Source organism: Pinus tabuliformis, chromosome 6 (genome assembly GCF_031772625.1).
Source record: "Pinus tabuliformis cultivar Carrire ecotype Pingquan chromosome 6, CPIR1, whole genome shotgun sequence".
NCBI classification, from domain to species: Eukaryota; Viridiplantae; Streptophyta; class Pinopsida; order Pinales; family Pinaceae; genus Pinus; species Pinus tabuliformis.
Genome location: NC_142292.1, coordinates 553,447,011 through 553,461,351, shown reverse-complemented (window position 1 = coordinate 553,461,351; position 14,341 = coordinate 553,447,011).

Here is a 14,341-nt window from a genome sequence, read left to right as displayed (position 1 = left end):
TATTATTATTTAATATTATTTATATTTTTAATTTTATGTAATTGGGTTGAATATAAAAAAGACAACATTACCACATCTTTTCCATGTTAAACTAAAAAACTCCTGAAACAATTAAATTTTTTGATTAGAATATAATTCAAAATTTTATTAGCAAATTTAATTAAAAATTAATATATAACTACCATTGCAAAAATATAATTAAAAAACTTTATAAAAATTAATTACAAATAATATAATTAATTAACTATTATTAAAATAGAAAATTTCAATTTTTTTATTACTTTTTCCATCTTCATCTCATGACGAATTACGTTATGTAATTAGAAAACTGTGATCTGTAAATTGTCTAATGTAATTATAAATACTATGGATTACTGAAATTTACATTCTAAAATGAAAAAAATTATTAGTCAGAACAGAAATTATAAAGCGATTCACCCAAATTACACTTTGAAATCTTGATTTACATCAAAAAGAAATATTAGTCAGACCAGATATTATAAAGCGAATCACCCAAATTGCACTGTGAAATCTTGATTTACACCAGCAAATGTAAAGAGATCCCGAACACTATTTATTATATATGAAGTATAAAAAGATGTAATTCAAGCACAAGGACAACTGTTCCAGCCGGAGCATTATGAAATCTTGATTTACACAAGCAAATGAAAAGAGATCCGGAACACTATTTATTATATATGAAGTAGACAAACAGATAATTCAAGCACGAGGACAACTGTTCTAGCCGGATCATTATTTATTAGATATGATGTAGACAAAGAAATAGTTCCAGCACAAAGACTATTATTCTCATAGATTAGACAGTAGCCTAATTAGATTTAACAGGCGCTCGCGGTGGACGTGGTGGAGGACAGCCATAACCATCGCTGAGACACTGGCTAGGGCCTGAAGGCAGCATTCCTCGATTTTTGGGTTTCGTTTCACCCCGTGCAGAATCTGCGATATGTATGTGTCGCTGCTCCACATCCCACGCAGAATCTGGGTTATATACGCCCCGCTGCTTCACATGCAGGCTAGCAGATCGCTCCGCATTCAGGTAGGCTGTGCGCGCAGCAACAGCATAATTGATCATCATAATCACACATAATATTGCACTATAAACCCGTTTCGTCTCCATGAATAATCGATATCTTGTCATTGATCGCCAAAGATAATCTTACAGGCCGAAGATGACCTCGTAAGCTCAATACATGAAGTTGCCCTTCAAATATATTATAGCGTGGATTCGTTCAACTCCAGATCCAACCATCGTGTGAACCGAGGGTAATAAATCCATGGTATTATTCGACTAGCGTTGATTCATTCAACTCTAGGTCCAATCATCCCGTGACAATTTATAGACAAAATAGTTTTTTTACCGAATTAAAATAATGTTTTTCACCCAAATTCATGAAAATTTGGCCATACAATTTGAATTTAGCACCCTTTAAAAGCAATTTAAACTCAAGTTTTTAAAAATCTGTCATATTTTGATTAAAATTAACCAGAAAAATGGTGGTGAAAAAGACCACTTAGGTTAATGCAATTAATTTAAGGTATTCATAGTTTATGGAATACTTTTCTATTTTGGGCATGTGGTATTGATAAGCCATGGTATTCCATGGTATTGTAACAAAGCGCATTTACAAATTAGGAATGCCCATGCAAAAGAGAAGATAAATCTAATATTGTTTCATGTTTTTTCATATATATATATATATATATGTTTAATTATATATTATTTTTATTATAATAATTGTCTCGAGAGACATGTATGGTGTAAAGATGTAATGCAATGTTTAAAATTTTGACCAAGTCAAAATACAAAAAAATACAAATAAAAAAAATAAAAATATTAAATCTTAGATCAGTGAAAGACCTTGTAAACCCTAAAGCTGTGAAAGGGGTCTACTCCATTCCGTGTTCTTGTGGGATTCCTTACATTATGAAAAATGGTCGCTCTATTAACCAGAGAATCCAATAATATGCAGCACAGATTAAGTACAACTGCTCGTGTTCCTCATATTAAGCACAATCGCCCTTGTTCCTCATATTAAGCACAATACAACTGCTCGTGTTCCTCATATTAAGCACAATCGCCCTTGTTCCTCATATTAAGCACAATCGCCCTTGTTCCTCAGCTTTAGTTGAATATGCAATGAAATCCAATCATCATGGCTGTATTGAGGATTCTCGGGTCATTGCCATGATGGAAGTTAAGTATAAGGTGGATCCCCGCCCTGTCTTTGTAAATTGTTTTTTATTTTTTATTTTATTTTTTAATTATTATATATATATATATATATATATATATATATATATATATATATATATATATATATATATATATATATATATATATATATATAATACTTTCCAATATTTTAATATAATTATATTTGAATCTAATTGTTGAATATTAGTTATTTTATTTGATAGCCCTTTGATAAATATATTAATCTTATTTTTAAATATGATTATATATTTACAAATATTCAATTCTTATTATATTATTATCAAATTTCTATAACTAGTCTCAATTCAATATTATTTTAATTAAAAATATTAATAAAATATAATATAATAAAACATAACAAAATCATAATATATATATATGTATATAAATTTATTCAACTAATTTTTAATGGCTAATTCTTAACCACTATTTCCTAATGGCTAACTCAGGAACCAAATGCATCTTTTTTATTTAAACATTCTCATTGACTGTTTTTTTAACTTTTGTTCTGAGGATGAACCACATTAGATGGTTCAAAATTGTAACGTACCTACCGAGGAAGTTAGATACTAGTCTCCATTAATTTTAAAATTTGCTTTTGTCACTGTTAAGGTTCAACCGTTGTCACAATAAAAACTGGTTACATGGATAAGTATTAATCATGCAATTATACTCATTCTCTTAATACAAACCTCATCAATGTAAGGAACCATAGTAATTCATACTCTTTCTATGCTTTAAAATATCCATGGTGGGGAACTATAGATTCATTTAGAAGACTTATATGTCACATGAAACATATTAAGCATAATTTACAAATTGCACAGAAGGACTATGCAACTCATAAAATCCTTCTATTAATTCACACAAACATTAATGAAAAATTAACGTATGTCTATTGTAGTTATCGTGGCCATGCATAATGATCATATTCAAAATGTTACTAACCAACCCTTCATTCAACATACATATCTAGCTGGCCTAAGTGGAAGCGATTCTTATGACATGCACTATATAGATAATTCTGAATCATCGATTATATTAGTAGAAGCATTTTTTCCATAAGTGTTCCACATACACAAATTTCAAATCAATAAATGTTTTCCAATTTAACCCAGAGACACCGCAAAAGTTAGAGGCATATTATGTTCCTTCCCTAAACTGAATGATGATCAAGTTTAGATTTAATAGATATCTCAACATTCAAATATAATCATCTCATAACCAGGTTAGTACAACAATCTCTACTTATGCATAATTGTCCCATGTAGATTCTACCATGAGTCAGCCAGCTCATTGGCACAAGTAATGTCAACTACTTACTATACTTCTACAACTAACTTTACACAGCGATGCAGTAAGAGTCACATGCATAAGAAATTCATCATTTCCATAATAAAGACAACTCAACCATCCATACATCTGAGCTGAAATATTTAGCCACTTCCAAAGTAAGAAATAAACATAGAGGGTAAGAAACCAACATACCGACATCTCATGCAAGAGAATCTGACTAGATTGGAAAAGAGAGAGAACATCACTTGGAGAATGGAGAACCAGCACCCAACCATAGAACTGACACTTCCAGTTCAACCCCAAGCTGACGTTCTTGCCATGGATCAACTGCCTCAAATTGCTCTATTCAATGGGTATTTAATACCCTCTTTCATGATATAGTTTTCTTTAGCGACATCCTACTTTTAGGTGGATGTTTTATCCAATTGCCTTGGCATATCTCGAAAAAGCTCTCGTTTGTGTCTCGTGAGGATTTTCCTCAAAAAATCTTTGTCGTTCTCCCCCGCACAACTTTTGTGTTTTTCTCGATGGATATTTATCAACAATCCATCGAGCTTATCTATAATTATATCTAGAAGCTTTATCATGAAGGTTTATCCTATCCCATTACTCAATGGGATTTGGCAAGAATCTCGTCTCTTGGTGTCTCGCTTTTCCAAGTGATTAATTAATTAATTAATTAAATAATGTATTTAATTTTCACATTACACGTGATACCTATCCTTCCTCAAGTTAGGTTCACGGTAGTTTGACACACAAGGGGAGGGTGTTACATACTTCCACCCTTAAATTTACACAATCCTCAGTGTATTACTGCATCCTCGTTCACAGGTTGTTATCTCTGAATTCGCAGGCTCCCATAGCCTGGTCATCTGATGCAAATCTTATGATAGGATATATCAGTTATCAAGGAGTTCTCCAAACCCATCCCCTTCCATTGCTACCTGTAACATTGTTTTCAATCAATTTTGTGAGAGTTTTTAGATGCAAAAAATCCTCTATGTTTACCACAATTAATTTAATACACATTACTATTAAAGTAGCTATGACTTATATGGCCCATTATTCATTTTGTTTGAATAATGCATGTTCTCCCCCTGAATTCTTCAAGGCCTTTGTGTCCTTTTCGAACACTTGCTTCCTGCAATTTCTCTGCATACAACAAGCCAACTAGTACATTTTCTAAATCAATATGTACAAAATATCATAACAAGTTAGCTCACACATACCCGTCATAATCATATGTTTTCATCAGAACCATAATCACATGTATACAAAACTACAAATAAACCAATGTTACTTATCCTTGAATCACTTCTTTGCTTCCTTCTTCTGTGCACACTGCAAGTCAGTTCCCATGCCATACAAAAACACAGTGTTTTCATGCATACCTGCACATATTGTGTATGACACACACAACTACATATCTGATATACTATCCTGCAACACATGCATTCATACTGGTACCATACGTATTGCTTGTACATAGTACCATCTATACCACTGGTACACCATATCAATGTCCACAGCATCACTTGCACGACATATACTTTATCCACATGTTTCCGACCATGTTAGTATTATGCCAAAAATTCCTTCTTTACCTTTAAGTAGGTGGAACACACTGTGCTTAGTTTATAAGGAATTTCATGGACCTGTCCTAGTTCTGCAACCAATGAAAGTTTTATGTCATATTATTCAAGTTATTTTATTTAGAAATCATTTTCATATGTCACGTGTTTGCAACAATATCAAAATAACAGTATCATAACATTCATCCTGCATACTACAACTTAATCATACCCATAAATTTTAGATTTTGGATTAAATCTCTCACCCATACAAGGTATTAACAACAACAGAATATACCTTCCACTTAATTATAAAGCAGACTATTAACTATGATAATCAGTCTATTATAAATATTTGAAGTCTAATAACCATCTCAGCTTGTCTTTAACCAAGAACAAATTTGATTGGTTCTTAACAATTATTCCATACTTAAAGAAATCATGTCATATGATTTACTATTGCTCTTTTTGTACTTTTTCCAACACCTTCTTGGTTATGATGAATTTTGTGTAGGTCTAAACGTCATCGAATAAGAAATATTCTCCTACATACATCTCCCATATAGGAGTTATAAGTGAAGGCTATAATATTCACAACTTCACACCCTTTTATGTGAGGGTGTGACCCCATGGTATTTACATGTTAACACATTATTTCACCCTTAACACAAGAGATCAGTTATCCTCTCTTATATTAATTGATCTATGTGTTATTTTACTGCTAACATTAGATATTTAGGTCATCATGAGTGGTAATTTTGTACAACATTATTTCTTTACCCAATCTCTGCTTACTAATTTGGAGTCATGTTCCGAATCTAGTGTATAAACACAGGCTGCTCGAAATTGGTATAAAGAACCAAGTCCCACTATATGTACTTTTTTTTATATTGAGTAGAATCACAGAGTTCATTTTACTCTTATTACTTATAAGAAGAAGTACATTTGTCAAATCCCAGTTCATTTTCCAGATTGGAAAGGTTCATTACTGTGAGATGTTACCCCTAGAACCCTGTTTATATTTGCACAGACATGCACATTAAGGCACACCTTTAAGTTGCAAAGTTTTACACATTAGTATTGAAGTGAACTATTGAGAAGGTGCTCATAATCTTAATACTATCTTTCTACTATCACACAAGAAGCTCCAAGAATTTTCTTCTAGATTTCCATTATGTATGTACACTAGATGTACTTTTGAGGTCAGTCCATTGACATTCTTATCATATAATTATTAATGTAAATATGTATACAGTAGGTTGTATTACATTTATGCACACACTTTACAATCTCATCCCTAGTTTAGTTTAGATTGACATGTACTTTATGCCTCTTGCTTTACTCAACTAGAATCCCATAGGTTCGAACCAATGCATGTTAAATTAACTAGGCATAATTTTATGTGAAGGTTTTGTTTCCTCCTTAAAAGTGCATTTCGAATATTTTCTTATTACCATTGGCAAACCATATCCAAAGTAAATTACATCCTTACTTGCATGTGCATTGATCAACACATCCACATTAAATTTGAAAGACAACTTTTAAGGTACTTAGTCTCATATAAGACTTGTCTTTCTCCATCCCTTCTTAGGATATTTTAAGCTTAACTTAATTTTCTTAAGTTATGTCCTTAATTATAAAACATACAACTCATAATTTGATTTTTGGATATGGGTAGAATAAGGTGATGACTTATTACTGATTTACCTCATTGAGTTTGTATTTTATTAAACTTTTCCCTCATATAACAACCATGCAATTTTAGATTATAATCTACCAATCACTATTACTTATTGAATTAATCAATTTTGTCTCATTCCAATATATTTTTCTAGGGATTCTCTCTCCACCTTAAAATTTAGTTATCCAAAAACATAAATATTTGACACAAGTGTAATGATTAATCTCTACTTTTCTCATATATATAGCTACTCAATTCAAAATTCATTTAATGATTTTTAAAATAAACGTAGTTTAATATTTTACCTCTACAGTATCTAAATTGATTCAAATACACCACATAGTCTCCCACATACATGGTAAATTTCTCTTTGATTTTATCAAAATTTAGTTGTGATAATTGTGGTTCCTTCACGCATGAAGGCATATCCATGCAGCTCATTGCATCCCCAAAATGAGTCCTACATGAAAGTCATACATGTAAATGTACAACTCAAGTAACCATACTCTTCTCATATATGCTTTACTTGTTATCAAGCTTTAATATGATGGCCATGCTTTACCATGATTACCGGTTGTGTAATTGTCCCACTCTGATATGGATATTTTCACGTATTACTCTTTAATCATGATATAAAGTCATTGTGTCCTCATAAGAGCATTTAAATATAGCTTAAATATTGAAAATTTCCATAATATATAATAAAAAATTTAATCTTTTGATCTATGAGGGGACACAATACAAGTAATTTGTCAACTTTAGAACTATTCTATACATGCAACATACCATAGCAACTCCTGGTAACCTATTGTAGCGGCTACAACCACCCTCCAAAATTTTTCCTTAGCTTCATTTTGGAGCCTCCCTACCAACCATCCTTAGCAGCATATCTTGGACTATCTAAATACATAAGCCTCAACTAAGTTCCAGTGGCTTACCAGCCTGTGTTGGTCATCCAATTTGCCTCCCACCTGTAGGCTAACATTCCAGACTTAACCATTTTCTAGATGATGTTCTCACCTAGCAGATTACACAATTCTAGAGGGGAACCAACCTTCCCTCTATAAATTGCACAATATAATTGGGCTTCTTGTTTGGCTCCATAAATGCACAATCTGACCAAGTAGCCTACCCTTTAAAAACTGCACAGTCTAGCCCAACACTGTGCTTCAAACCAGAAAATGCACAATTCTGACTAACAGCCAGGACTTTAGTCCAGAAATTTTGCAATGCATGAGGGGCAAGAAGTCTTGCTCATCCCAAAAACTACACAAATTTCATTCCTAGGCTTCCAAGCCATTGCATGTGCTCCCAAGATGGCTGGTTCCCCCTAGGACTGAGCAATCCTAATTTTCATGCACGGGCTACTTCTCCTGAAAAAAGAAAAAAGAAAAAAGCAAAAAAACGTCACTAGATTTTAGGGATCTATTTTTAGCAACTGGAAGTTACAAGCAAAGGTCATTTTAGGAACTTCCCTCCAAGCATCGCATCTTCCTATATTTGTGGCATGTGCATCAAAAGCCTCATCCTTATCAAACTTATTTATTCAATGTTGCACAACTCATTCCTCACATCGATATTAGAGTTCAGACATCCCACACAGCATATAGGAGCATCTCAGCTTTTTCCAGGTAAGTCCACTTTTCATGTCCTTTACTACATTTTTGTCACTTTTTGTATTTCACTTTGTTTGAATGTTCTTTCCTTCCTTTCATTGAATGCATGCTTTCATTTTAATGTATGTTAGCTTGTAGAAGCAATGTTTCAAGTTTTTCATTACATCTCATTATTGTCACATGCATGACATTGTTTCTGCACTAATGGATGTCATTTCACCGACTCGCTTCACACACATGCTCGTTTTCCCATTTTCTAAATCTTGCACTCATTGTTTGCATGCATGATCATTCACTCTTGTTTACACTTAGCCTCACCATGCATTTATAATGTTTCATGTTTTCATTTGCCCATCGGCTGGTCTGGGCTACCTTAGCCCAAATCATGGCTTGCCCAGCTAAAAATGTGCATTTCCGAGAAGTGAAGGCTCTACCTTCCCTCCAGAAACTATGAAAATTTAGCCCAACGCTTGCCTCCAATATCTCTTTGCACAGTTCTAGAAGGCAGTGCCCTGCTGGACCCAAAAATTGCACAATGGATTGTGGGTTTGCATATCATGGCTGACTGAAACTTCACATTCCGAACATTCAATCGTTAGAAGGCTAGTATGGACTATGCATTGTGAAGTTCCAGTGGTTAGCCAACCTCCTGATAGCCTAGACTATGCCTTGCACAGTTTTTGTAGTCAGTCTCCCAACCTCCCAGTGAAAATTGGGCAATATTCCAAGTCAGTCACCCCGGTATGTTGCATGTAGTCCTAAAATTTGTTTTGGTTTTCAACTGACAAATTTCTTGCCATGAGTGTTGCTATGTCTCCAACTATCATAAGTTCAATGGCCTCTAAGAGAGCAGGGTCAAAGGAAATCGTCGAGAGTGCAACTAGAGATGCAGTTGATAAAGTGTCTATGAGATTTCCTATCTATGAAGACACCAAGTTGTTCATAGACAAAGATGTCAAGATGAAATGTATGGACATCAGTTATACATTCTCAGGAACATTTGATTGAAATCTACAAGACCGTAAGGTCTATGTCAACATTCACAAGTCTAGCTTGTACGAGATTGCATGCAGGTATCTTGTGTTTCCATGCACGGACATGATCCACCGTATTGTATTGCATATTGATCCAAAGAAAATGGTGTTGAGAAGTGCGAGTGGACCACAACTTGCTACCTTTACAGGGAAGTACTTTCAGAAGATGTATCACTTGCCACAACCGGTGATCACAATGGCGAAACCGTTCTGCAGATCCAGAAGCAGTGCAAACTCAAGAGATATCTTGAAGAGTTGGGTAAAAGAGCCAACTAAGTTTAGGAGAACACCCATCCATGTTTACAAGATGAAGATACTATAGAAGTCATATAAGTACTTGGTCATATTTGCATGCGCTTATATGGCCAAGAGACTACAAAGACCTTCCCAGAGAATTGGGTGATCGCTTTGGACAAATCGGTTAGCACAGGAAAACCTTGCAACTGGTCTGACATGCTAGCTCTTAGGTTGATGGAACAGGTGATAGAAGCTCGGCATCTCCCCAAGGGTGAGCAAGCAGAGATATACATGTCTGCTTACATACTGGATGCATTCTGTTCTCGTCATTAGTTCCTAGGCTTGGGTTGGGCATGGAAACCTTCGGAAACCTTGGTGCACACTTGTTGCATATTATTCTCTGAATGCAGCTTCCGTGGAGTTATCATACAGTTTTTGACCACTTTTTCACCGTCGGTGTACAAAATGATATTTGAGCAAGATCCACCTTGCATGTGATAGGCAACGATGGAGGCATTGATTGACATAACAGATTGGTATGCCTCACCCCTTGGCACCTTCATATGGATGTACAACACCAAGAAAGCTTTGCATGTTTTACCAAAGCTTTCAATGCACAAGCTCATCATGCAAGTGGTGGCATATCACATAGCCATAGGGTTATCAGCGAGACTTCATAGGAAGAAGAAGGCACCTTGGCCCGCTCTTCCTCCGCATATCGACTTGTATGAGATTCAGAATCTCAAGCATGTTGAGGCCGAGATGGAGGAATTCAAAGGATTCACCTTGACCAGTAGAAGTTTTAATCTATATGACCTGTATTGCTTGGTGAAGGACCACTATGCGAGAGTGCAATTTCCTTCGATCCATGGGGAATGTCATTGGCCTGAGGAAGACCAATCGAAATATTTTTATCACTCCTCTAAGCTCAATGAACCGATCAGCACAGTTGTAGAGGGATTAGCAAAGCAGAGGGAAGCAGGACCTCAGAGAGTAGCATCATCAGCAGTAGTAGAGGGTAACAGACCTGTGCGTGACGAGGGCAAGAGGAAGGTTGTCGACAGCGTAAAGGTAGAACAAGGCTATGAGTTCAAAGAAGATTGACTTTTGTTGAAATAAACTTTGGATATTGAGGCTAAGAGGTGGAAGCACAACAAGAGTATCGCGCAAAGGCTAAAAGAGAAAAAAAGGATGTAGGAAATAGAAAAGGAGTCGTAGGAGTTAAAGAAGCAGTCGAGGTAATAACAAGAGTTGCATAGAAGAGAGAAGGAAGTGCGGCAGGAACATGTATAGCAGGAGGTACAACATGCATAGATTGATGAAATTGTACCAATATAGGTTATAGACTCTTCTGAGTAGCTCGCACAAAGTAGAGAGAGTGAGCAATCGCAGGAGTAGGACTCAACTCAAGAGATTGAATAGATTATAGAGTAGATGGACATGGATATGGTCTAGCTAGAGTCAAATCATGATATTGACCTCATGCCTCGAAACCAAGAGGTTAACCCACCGAATTCACCAAATCCGAAAGTAGATCAAGTCCCAAGTGATCAAGGAGACACAAAGATCCTTGAAGACAATTTGGAGGCGGAGATGCGCAACATATATTTCGACAATTCAGAGCACAAAGTTGTACAGTTGCACAGAGTGCCTACTCTTTACATCCACATATCTACTACGTAGTTTGAAGAATGAGTGATCATATCCAATGTGCACCAGCATCCGGGACCATTGGTCGATGTTACCGGAGCATATACCGAAGCCCCCAGCTTTGTATTCTGTTGAACCCTCTCACCGTCGAAGTGCGGATGTGTTAGTGAAGTCGATATGCGTGCTTGATTGGTGGTGCCCTGGATCGGTGGATGGCAGTGTTGTGGATCAATGGATCTGTGTGCATTGGTGGATCTACATGCATCGGCTGAGCTTTTCCTTTGTTAACCAGTGCATGTCCGTTCAGAGGGTGGATCGAGCAAGCCAAGTGCATGGTGTGTTTCTTCTTTGTATGTCGATCATCATGTTTTGTTGCAGGCCTATTTTTCTTAGGTGGACATCTTAGAGTGTGATAAATGATGAGGGCTTTTGGTGGTGGAGTAGTGGATCTGGTGTGGTTCCCATTGTGGGGCTATGGTGACCTTTGTACAAGTGCGCAACCTAGATCCGATTTGTGGTAGAGTATTTGTTTTAGACTTGGCGCAGCTCAGTGTTAGATCATTTGTGATCAGAGCTACATATTTGTGTATATCTTGAAAGATATTTGGCTACCTTGCAGTGGAATCCATGCTCAGTGGTGTTTCATTTTAAGTTTGTGCGATGAGTGCTATGTGAACTGTTGGGCTCCAAAAATGGCACTCATTACCATACATTTTTCACCTATGCTTCCATTATTTCGCTCACTATTCATCACCTTGTCACTCCATTTTCCCTACTATTCACCATTAATGGGTCTCATTTATATTTTCCAAATATTATTTATTTTTAAGCATTTTTGAGAGAAATTCTTGATTAAATATTAGAAAATAATATGTTTTACTTTATATATGGAAAGTGGGTTGTTTTGGTGACATGTGTAGGTTCCAAGGAAGCTTCCAAGGCATCTTTATGTGGCCATGAATGATCAAATTCGAATTTGAAAAGATAAGCTTCATGGAGAAGATCATTGACTTCATGGAGGAGATCATGGAGGATAGGGTTATGTGTCATCATTGGTTGAGAAATATGTGGGTCAAAGGAGAGAATAGTGGGTCTACATTTATGAGGTTGTTATCTTAGTTTTTGTATAAATAGGAGCACCTCCTCCATTCCAAAAGGGAGGACTCTTAGAGCATTGTATCCAATTGATGATGGAATAGAATAAAGCTTCATTTTTCATACATTTCCATTATGTAGTTTTATTTCCATTATGTAGTTTTTAGATATAAGTTTGCTTAATGTAGTATATGGAATAATTTGTCTTGTTCTTAGGAGAATTGAGCTCACTCTAAAAGGATGAGAGAAACATGTTATTTCATATTAGATCTTATTTCATTTACTTGTTTAAGGATTTGTTTGTGATTGGTGGATGAGTTTTAAATTAGAATCTAATCAACATATGAGAGGACAACTAAGGGTCTAAGTTAGGCTCTCTCTCTCTATTTGATTTGCATGATAATTGGAATTCATTCTTTTGCTTTTATGTTTCAAGTATCATATGAGGAGATACCAAGAGTCTAAGTTAGGCTCTCTCTCCAATGATTTATATGGTAATTGAAATTCATTCTTTTGTGTTTCAAGTTATTTCATTTAGTTTACGCTTATGGATGAATTTTAGTTTAGTCTGGATTAGTACAAGAGAGGACAATCAAGAGACTAAGTTAGTCTTTCTCTCTTTGAATCTAAACAACAATTAAAGTTCATCCTCTCGTTTGCATTTTAAGTTTCTAGTTTTATGATTTCTCTATGATATTGTAGGGAAGGACAACCAGGATCTCCTTAGTTAGGAGCCTCTTCCCTTGCATATTATATTGAATCGTAGGTAATTTAATTAGACATAGAATTAGTCGCCTACTCCTGCACATATAGTGCTGGCATCATCAAAAGCTTACGAGTTTCCCTGGTCGATATTTAATGCAGCAATTTAAGCACAATAAATTGCCCAACATTTTGGCGCCGTTGCCGGGGAATGGTGCTAAGGGAGTAGGCATTAGAATTTAATTCAGTATTTATTTTTCTTTAGACAGAATAATTTGTGAACCCTGGTGACAGCAGGATCTTCACAAAGGAGTTTAAGTTTAAGTTTTTTTATGTTTTAGTGTTTAGCTAGCTTTAAATTTCGTCTTTCAAAAACCCCCCCTGCATAAATAAACACAAATCAATCGATTAGTATGCTCTCTTCCTGCGCTTCGTGCGATCAGGAAGATCAGAAAGTCTATTGATTTTGTTCAAATAAAAAAACACTCTTGCTGGAGAATTAAATAACGAATTTTGTGAATGAAAAAAACATCTTTAAATTTTTAGATGAAATTTAGTTTTTTAATTTTAGATTTAAGAAAGAAAAAAAAAATAAAAAAATAAAAAAAAAAAATTAACCATTTTCTTTTGTTTTTTAAAAAACGCCACTAATCATTTTTTTTGTTTTTTTAGATATTTTAAAAAATAAAGGAAACATTAATAAAAAAGATAATAAAAAAACTTAACCATTTTTTTTCGTGTTTGTTTGTTGATTTTTGAGATATTTAAAAAAAAAAATCGAAATTTTTTTAACCATTTTCGTTTTTTTGTTTTAGATATTTAAAAAATAAAAAAATACACAAATAAAAAAACATTTGTAAGAAAGGCGAAGAAAACAATGAGCAAAACCAAACACCAGACAATCAGTCTAGGAGAATCAGGGCATCTTCAAGTTCTTCGCTAAGTTACAACAGTGATGCACCCCATTGCCAAGGACCTGAGGACATTGAGAATGATCTTGGAACCTCAATGATCAGGGACGAGGGTACTGAAGCAATAGAAGTTTTGGAAGGTTTAGAAGTAGATGGAGAGAAGACATTGAAGGTTGATCATGCTGAGATAAGCGCAACATTCACTGATGAAGCTTCTCCAGAAGTAATGATGGAGAATTCTGATGTCACGGATGCAATTTCTGGAAAGGAGGTTAATGCATCTGAATGCCAAGAACCCATGGATACTGAAGT